This window comes from Staurois parvus, unplaced genomic scaffold, assembly GCF_062004578.1.
Source record: "Staurois parvus isolate SC_StPar_1 unplaced genomic scaffold, SC_StPar_1.0 ptg000441l, whole genome shotgun sequence".
In the NCBI taxonomy this organism is placed as follows: Eukaryota; Metazoa; Chordata; class Amphibia; order Anura; family Ranidae; genus Staurois; species Staurois parvus.
The window spans coordinates 1,004,460-1,013,165 of NW_028318237.1; the positions used below are offsets into that span (position 1 = coordinate 1,004,460).

The 8,706-nt window shown below is 46.0% G+C and overlaps 1 protein-coding gene across 1 annotated transcript in view; it reads right to left on the reverse strand.

Annotated features, from left to right (window-relative positions):
• The window catches only part of PDE4B (phosphodiesterase 4B), a 545,522-nt gene extending 537,439 nt beyond the window's left edge, over positions 1–8,083 (reverse strand). Inside the window, exon 1 of the mRNA XM_089687949.1 lies at positions 7,934–8,083. The gene's annotated coding sequence lies outside the window, so the exon portion shown is untranslated. The remainder of the gene's footprint in view (positions 1–7,933) is intronic.
• Positions 8,084–8,706: the final 623 nt, after the last annotated feature.

An 8,706-nucleotide genomic window follows, 5' to 3' on the forward strand; every position in this document is an offset into this window, starting at 1 on the left:
GGTAAAAAATAGATCACCTGCTCTCCGCCGTCCCAATCTGCACAGGAGGAGAATACAGCGTCTTCAGCTGCCAGCCAGCAGATGAGATATATAGCTATAGATTTACTCCCATGGGGGGGCGCAGCGGGGGGGGGGGGGGGGGTATCACCGCTATAGAAATCCTTCATCAGAGCCGAGCTGGACCTGGGGAGAAGAGGACCTGTCATGGAACCCAGTTTTAAAATTACTCTAAATTGGATCCTTATTCTCCCAAAATAATCCATACAAATCCACCACCTAATGCCCCTGCAATCTATTTTATATTCAATCATTTCTTACTGTGTTCTTCTGCCTCTTTGTAATGTCCTCCGCAAGCTCCCAAACCTCTCCCTTTCCCTCTCTTCCCTTTGTTTTGAACAAGCACACCACAAATTGAGTAGTCTATGGTCCATCTCAGGAGTGAGCAAGTGAGGGTGGCTACATTCCTACATAGAGAGGGACCATGAAAAATGAACGTAGCCACCCTCTAACAGGAAGTCAGATCACAGCAGCAAAAAAAAAAAAGAAGGAATTTGGAGGAGGCTGAGAGCAATAGAAGGGACTTTTCTGAGTTAAGAACACATATAATTTTTTTGTAAACCAATTTAATATGTATTGTATAACTTTAAAGCCTAAGAATATATATATCAGGGGCGGACTGACCATTTGGAAACTCTGGCACTGCCCGAGGGCCCGGGGTCAGTAGGGGGCCTCATGAGATGCCCCTGGTACCTTTTTCATAGGCTTTTTTGAGTTTGGGAAATGACACAGGGGCCCCATGATCCCCTATTGCCCGGGGGCCCCATGAGTTGTCAGTCCGCCCCTGATATATATATACACTATATTTCAAAAGTATTGGGCTGCCGGCCTTTACACGCACATGAACATCCCAGTCTTAGTCCGTAGGGTTCAATATTGAGTTGGCCCCGCCCTTTGCAGCTATAACAGCTTCAACTCCTCTGGGAAGGCCGTCCACAAGGTTTAGGAGGGTGTCTATGGGAAGGTTGGACCATTCTTCCAGAAGCACATTTGTCAGGTCAGGCACTGATGTCGGGGGAGGAGGCCTGGCTCGCAGTCTCCTCTCTAATTCATCCCAAAGGTGTTCTATCAGGATGAGCTCAGGAACAGGAGGGGCCATCCCCAAACTCTTCCCACAAACCTGGGAGCATGAAATTGTCCAAAATGTCTTGGTATGCTTCCTTTCACTGGAACTAGAGGACCAAGCCCAACCCCTGAAAAACAACCCCACACCATAATCCCCCCTCCACCAAACTTTACACTTGGCACAATGCAGTCAGGCAAGTACCGTTCTTCTAGCAACCGCCAAACCCTGACATGTCCATCAGATTGCCAGAGAAGCGTGATTGGTCACTACAGAGAACACATCTGTAATGCTCTAGAGTCCAGTGGCGGCATGCTTTACACCACAGCATCCAACGCTTTGCATTGCACTAGGTGATATAAGGCTTGGATGGGTTTTCATGGCCGAGCTGTTAAGTAGCAGAGGGGGTTGTTAGTTTCAGCTGCTTTGGTGTAAATGAAAGTAAAAACAGGTGCACTAGATGCATTTTTTCCCTACTCATCTTTTCTGACTGTTTTTCACTAGTTTTGCATTTGGCTGGGGTCAGTGTCACTACTGGTAGCATGAGGCCATACCTGGACCCTACAGAGGTTGCACAGGCAGTTCAACTCCTTGAGGGTGGCACATCAATATGTGCTATTGTCAGAAGGTTTGCTGTGTCTCCCAGTCTCAAGAGCATGGAGGAGGTTCCAGGAGACAGGCAGTTCCTCTAGGAGAGCTGGACAGGGCCGTAGTAGGTCTTTAACCCATCAGCAGGACTGGTATCAGCTCCTTTGTGCAAGGAGGAACAGGATGAGCCCTGCCAGAGCCCTAAAAATGACCTCCAGCAGGCCACTGGTGTGAATGTCTCTGACCAAACAATCAGAAACAGACTTCATGAGGGTGGCCTGAGGGCCCGACGTCCTCTAGTGGGCCCTGTGCTCACTGCCCAGCACCACAGAGCACAATTGGCATTTGCCATTGAACACCAGAATTGGCAGGTCCGCCACTGGCTCCCTGTGCTGTCACCCTGAGCAAATGTGACAGACGTGAAAGGGTCTGGAGAAGCTGTGAAGAACGTTCTGCTGCCTGTAGCATCATTCATGACCGTTTTGGTGGTGGGTCAGTGATGGTCTGGGGAGGCATATCCATGGAGGGACGCACAGACCTCTTCAGGCTAAACAATGGCACCCTGACTGCCATTAAGTATCGGGATGAAATCCTTGGACCCATTGTTAGACCCTACACTGGTGCAGTGGGTCCTGGGTTCCTCCTGGTGCACCACAATGCCCGGCCTCATGTGGTGAGAGTATGCAGGCAGTTCCTGGAGGATGAAGGAATTGATACCACTGAATGGCCCCCATGCTTGCCTGACCTAAATCCAATAGGACACTTCTGGGATAACATGTTTCAGTCCATCCACCGCCGCCAGGTTGCACCTCAGACTGTCCAGGAGCTCAGTAATGCCCTGGTCCAGATCTAGGAGGAAATCCCCTAGGACACCATCCGTCGTCTCATTAGGAGCTTCCCCCGATGTTGTCAGGCATGCATACAAGACGTGGGGGGCCATGCACACTACTGAGGACAATTCTGAGTTGCTGCAATGAAATTTCAGCAAAATGGACACGCCTGTTGCATTATTTTTTCACTTTGATTTTCGGGGTGTCTTTGAATTCAGTCCTCTATAGGTTGATAATTTTCATTTCCATCAAACAATGGGGCGTCCTTACGTTCCTAACACATCACCCCGTCCATGTCAGTATAGATATCCAGCAGGAGATTTTTCCCCATTGAGATCTGAAGTGTTTTCAAAGTGTTCCTTTAATTTATTTGAGCCGTGTATGTATATATACATATATTTATTTATTTATTTATTTATTTTTTACATCAGCACCAGAGACTTGACTTACATTGAATAAGAGGTGTCTCTTGTCCTGGCTGCTCTTGTACTTGAAATCTTGTATTCTCTTCCCCCCATAACCCCATAATGGAATTCTGGTGCTGCAGGGGTTAATACGAGTGCTGGACTGGTCATAGGCATTTGACAAGAGTAATGACTATTCCCTTCCTTTTCTGCCACCCTCCTCTATTTAATCGCATGAATGGAAGGTCCTCCTCCTCCATTCACAGAGCGCTTTTCATTGGTGGAAGCTGTAATACAGCTATATCAAGGGACGAGGGGCGAAAAGAGTGGGCATAGTTAGCACCAGGGGCGGACTGACCATTTGGTAACTTGGGCACTGCCCGAAGGCCCAGGGTCAGTAGGGGGCCCCATGGGATGCCCCTGGTACCTTTTCATAGGCTTTTTTGAGTTTGGGCAAGGACACAGGGGCCCCATGATCCCCTATTGCCCAGGGGCCCCATGAGTTGTCAGTCCGCCCCTGGTTAGCACCCTAAGACAGGTCCAGCTGATCTTATTAGCCCCTGCAGCACTAGAAGATTACTGGCTGGGGTAGGAGGGAGATAATCGAAATAGCACCATAGAGGAGATGAGTACACAGCCTCCTAAACACATGGAAGCTGCTGCTTTACCGCACTCTGAAACAGCCCCAAAAGGTTAAAAAAAAATCTATTTAGCAGCAAGTTTGACAGAAATATGGACTGTGGAAAGAAAACTGAATTTTATTAAGGAGGGTTTAGTATTACTTTAAAAGATTGGATTGCAACTTCAGCTTATTCACCAATCAAAGTAAAAATCAATTCAGCTAAGTATAAATGATAAATGTCCTACTACTTTATTAACTCCCCCCCCTTACTATGCCTGAAGTTCCTATTACATGAGATGGCTCTGGAGCACCATTCCTCAACCTCCGATTTTTCCTGCAATAGGAACTCTACTAGGGAATTCAAGGGGCACTTCCAACCAATGAGTCAGACTCCTAATAGCCCTTTTGATGCTTAATTATCTTGCTAAGTAATTATCCATTTTGCAAAGTATAAATGTTCTACCAGCAGCGGTACCATGAAGTTTCTATTACAGAGGTTGGCTCTATTGCACTGTCCTTCAACCTCCGATGTGTCCCTCTATAGGGGAAAATTCACACGGCACCTCCAACCAACAAGCTGAACTCTCATTAATATTTCTGCAGAAGTTTCTATTACAGAAGATGGCTCTGGGGCACCGTTCCTCAACCTCTGGTATGTACCCCTATACAGTGGGGAAAATAATGATTCGATCCCCTGCAGATTTTGTAAGTCTGCCCACTTACAAAGAAATGAAGGGTCTATAATGTTTATGATAGGTGTATTTTAAATGATAGAGACACAAAATATACCAAAAATCCAGAAAAAACACATGATACAAATGTTATAAATTAAGTTGAGGTTCAGTGAGTAAAATAAGTATTTTATCCCCAAACAAAACATGACTTAGTACTTGTGGAGAAACCCTTGTTGGCAAGAACAGAGGTAAGACATTTCTTGTAGTTGGTTACCAGGTTTGCACACATCTCAGGAGGGATTTTGGTCCACTCTTCTTTACAGATCTTCTCTAAATCCTTAAGATTTCCTGGCCGTCACTTGGAAACTCGAAGTTTCAGCTCCCTCCATACATTTTCTATAGGATTAAGGTCTGGAGACTGGCTAGGCCACTCCATGACCTTAATGTGCTTCTTCTTGAGCCACTCCTTTGTTGCTTTGGTGGTATGTTTTGGGTCATGCTGGAAGACTCATCCACGACCCATCTTCAGTGTTTTGGCAGAGGCAAGAAGGTTCTCATTCAAGATTTTACAATACATGCCCCGTCCATTGGCCCCTCAATGCGGCAAAGTCAGCCTGTACATTCAACAGAGAAACAGCCCCAAAGCATATTGTTTCCCCCTTCGTGCTTGACTGTTGGGATGGTGTTCTTAGGGTCATAGTCAGTATTTTTCTTCCTCCAAACACGGCGAGTTGAGGTTATACCAAAGAGCTCAATTCTGGTCTCATCTGACCAGAGCACTTTCTCCCAGTCCTTCTCTGAATCATTTAGATGTTCATTGGCAAACTTCAGATGGGCCTGTGCATGTGCCTTCTTGAGGAGGGGACCCTTGCAGGCGCTGCAGGATTTCAATCCATGGCAGCGTATTGTGTTACCAGTGGTTTGTTTGGTGACTTTGGTCCCAACTGCCTTGAGATCATTCACAAGCTTCTCCTGTGTAGTTCTGGGCTAATCCCTCACTTTTCTCATGATCATCCTTACCCAGGGGCGGACTGACAACTCATGGGGCCCCTGGGCAATAGGGGATCATGGGGCCCCTGTGTCCTTGCCCAAACTCAAAAAAGCCTATGAAAATGGTACCAGGGACATCTCATGGGGCCCCCTACTGACCCCGGGCCCTTGGGCAGTGCCCAAGTTTCCAGATGGTCAGTCTGCCCCTGTGGACCTTACCCCATGAGGCTAAATCTTGCATGGAGCTCCAGACTGAGGGCAATTGATGGTTATTTTGTATTTCTTCCATTTGAGAACTAATCACTCCAACAGTTGTCTCCTTCTCACCAAGCTTCTTGCTGATGGTCTTGTAGCCCATTCCAACCTTGTGCAGGTCTACAATCTTGTCCCTGATGTCCTTTGACAGCTCTTTGGTCTTGGTGAGGTTTGAGTGGAAGAAAGAGATTCTGTGGACAGGTGTCTTTTATACACAAGTTGTCCTTAGGAACACCTTCTTACATTGATAGGACTAATCTGTGTACCACATGAGCACATAGCCAGTCTGTGGGAACCAGAAATATTGTTGGTTGGTAGGGGATCAAATACTTTTTTTACTCACTAAACAGAAACTCCATTTATAACTTTGCATCATGTGTTTTTTTTCAATATTTTTGGTTGATATTCTGTCTCTCTCACTTGAAATACACCTATGATAAAAATTATAGACCCTTCATTTCTTTGTAAGTGGGCAAACATACAGAATCTGCAGGGGATCAAATAATTATTTTCCCCACTGTAGGGACACTTCTAGGAAACTCAAGAGGCACATCCGACCAGTAAGTACTCTTAATAACTCTTTCACAATTTATTCATTAAGCAAAGTGAAAATCCATTTTGCAAGTTCAAGGATCTAGGAAGTTTGTTTCAGACCAACAGGCCAAACTCTCAATAACCATTTCATGGCTTTTTCATTAAGTTAGGTGAAAATATATTTCACAAATAAAAATTCCCTATTCCTTTAGTAAAACCACCCTTGTAGTGGTGAATACTAGTAGTACATAATGGTATATAGTGGTACTATGCAGTAAACTTTCCACTACAGAAGGTGGCTCTGGAGCACCATTATTCAACCTCCAATATGCCCCTCCTAATAGCCCTTCCACAGCGTATTCATTAAGCTAGGTAAAAATCCCTTTTGCAAAGTAAAATGTTCTACTCCTTTAGCAAATCCACCTTGAAGAGTCAGCCAGAAGCACTACAATGCTGTGAAGTTTCTGCTATAGAAGACAGCTCTGAAGCACCATTCCTTAACCTTCGATATGTCACCATATAGGGACTCTTCTAGGAAATTCAAGGGGAACTTGAGACCAACAAGCAAAACTGTCAATAACCCTTCTACAGCTTATTCATTAGGGTAAGTGAAAGTCCATTTTGCAAGTAAAAATTCTCTAAATCCACCCTGAAGTGCAGTACTATGTTGTAAAGTTTTTACTACAGAAAATGGCCCTCAACCTCTGACATGTTTGCCTATAGGGGCAGTACTAGGAAATTTGAGGGTCACTCCTGACCAATGAGCAAAACTCTCAATGTTCTGCTCCTGAAGTGTTAGCCAGGAATGGTACTATGCCTGACCTTTCTTTTACAGGGGACGGCTCTGGAGGATCGTTCCTCAGTCTCTGATATGTGTCGTTGTAGGGACATTTCTAGGAATTTCAAAGAGCACTTCTCATGAATGAGCCGAACTCTCAATAAACCTTACACAGAAGTTTCTATTCCTGAAGACCTCTTTGGAGCATCTTTCCTCAACCTCCAGTTTTTCCCCTTTTGGGAGTCTGATATGAAATTCAAGGGGCACTTCTCATCAATGAGTCGAACTCTCAATAAACCTTACACAGAAGTTTCTATTCCTGAAGACCTCTTTGGAGCATCTTTCCTCAACCTCTAGTTTTTCCCCTATAGGGAGTCTGCTATGAATTTCAAGGGGCACTTCTGACCATCAAGCCAAACTCTCAATAGTCCTTCTACAGCTTATTCGTTAAGCTAAGTGAAAATCCATTTTGCAGGTAAACATTCTCTACTCCTTTAGTGAATCCATTCTACAGTGTCAGCCAGAAGCAGTACTATGCTGTGAAGTTTCTACTACAGAAATGGCCCTGGAGCATCATTCCTCAACCTCTGATATGTCCCCTCTTAGGGGCAGTACTAGGAAATTAAAGGGTCACTTCCGACCAATGAGTCAGACTCTCAAGGTTCTACTGTTTTCATAAATCCACCTTGACGTGTCAGTCAGAAGTGGTACTATGCCTGAAGTTTCTATAGGTGGTGGCTCTGGAGGACAGTTCCCCAACCTCTGATATGTGTCCCGATAGGGGCACTTCTAGGAAATTCAAAGGGCACTTCCCACCAATGAGCCAAACTCTCAATAACCCTTCAGCATCTTCTGACAATGATACAATGTCTCCCGAACATTCTGAAATTGCTCTTTTCCTACCAAAGGCTCACTTGCATGATTCCGCACACATTCAGCAGCCGCCGGCAGCAGACACTCACACTTTCAAGAGATGCTTGAGACGAACGCCTGCACTTGGTAAACATTTGCCGTTTTAAAGGGTCCATGACCTAACGACGTTGGGAAAACCCTTGATCCGGGAAAGAGGCTTCGGGAAAAAACAAGCACGTTATGGCAGAAGAACACAGGGATTTCAATGGAAAGGCAAGGCACTCACCCGCTTGTCTTCAGCTAAGGAGCTCCGCACTTGTTCATCGTCGCCTTATTGTCCTGTGACAGGCATCCCGGGGAGGTGACATGGGAGGACGAAGTAGAGGCGAGGATGCTCTGGGTCGGATCTCATTCATAAGACACGCTCCTTCCACTTACACACCCGCCGACGGCAAACCCACCCCAAATTGGCCCTCCCTCCCCATCTGGCAGGCTGAAGGTACAGGCAGGATCAGTACACGCACACACAGCTCTCACTGGGAATTCAAAGCCTTTATATCCCCCCCCAACCCCCTCCCGCCCTCTCTGCTCCGGCTCCAAACAAAGAGCACCTCTCCTCAACTTCCACAATGCCGCGCTCTCCTCCTGACACCTTCCCCCCAGATTTTTTTTTATTATAGAAAGTACAATTATTTCCTGTGTATGAATCATTGAGATGTCAGGTGAGCCATGGGAATGCAGCCCCCCTCCCCCTCCCTGACTTCTAGTAAGCAGCAGCTTTATGCAATGGCACTACCTATTGATGGGGTCCTTAAAGAGGACCTGTCATCTGAATGCTGCGGAGGCAACCATTTTTGCATGGGCTGCACACATTTTTTTTTTTAGGGCTCACACTTCCTCCGACTTCCAGTAAGTGGCAGCTTTGTGCAAAGGCACTACAAAATTAGGGGGTCCTTAACCCCTCGCCCTCCAGAGGATTTACCCCCCTTGCTGACCAGGCCATCTTTTGCGTTACGGCGCTGCGTTACTTTATCTGACAATTGCGCGGTCATGCAACGC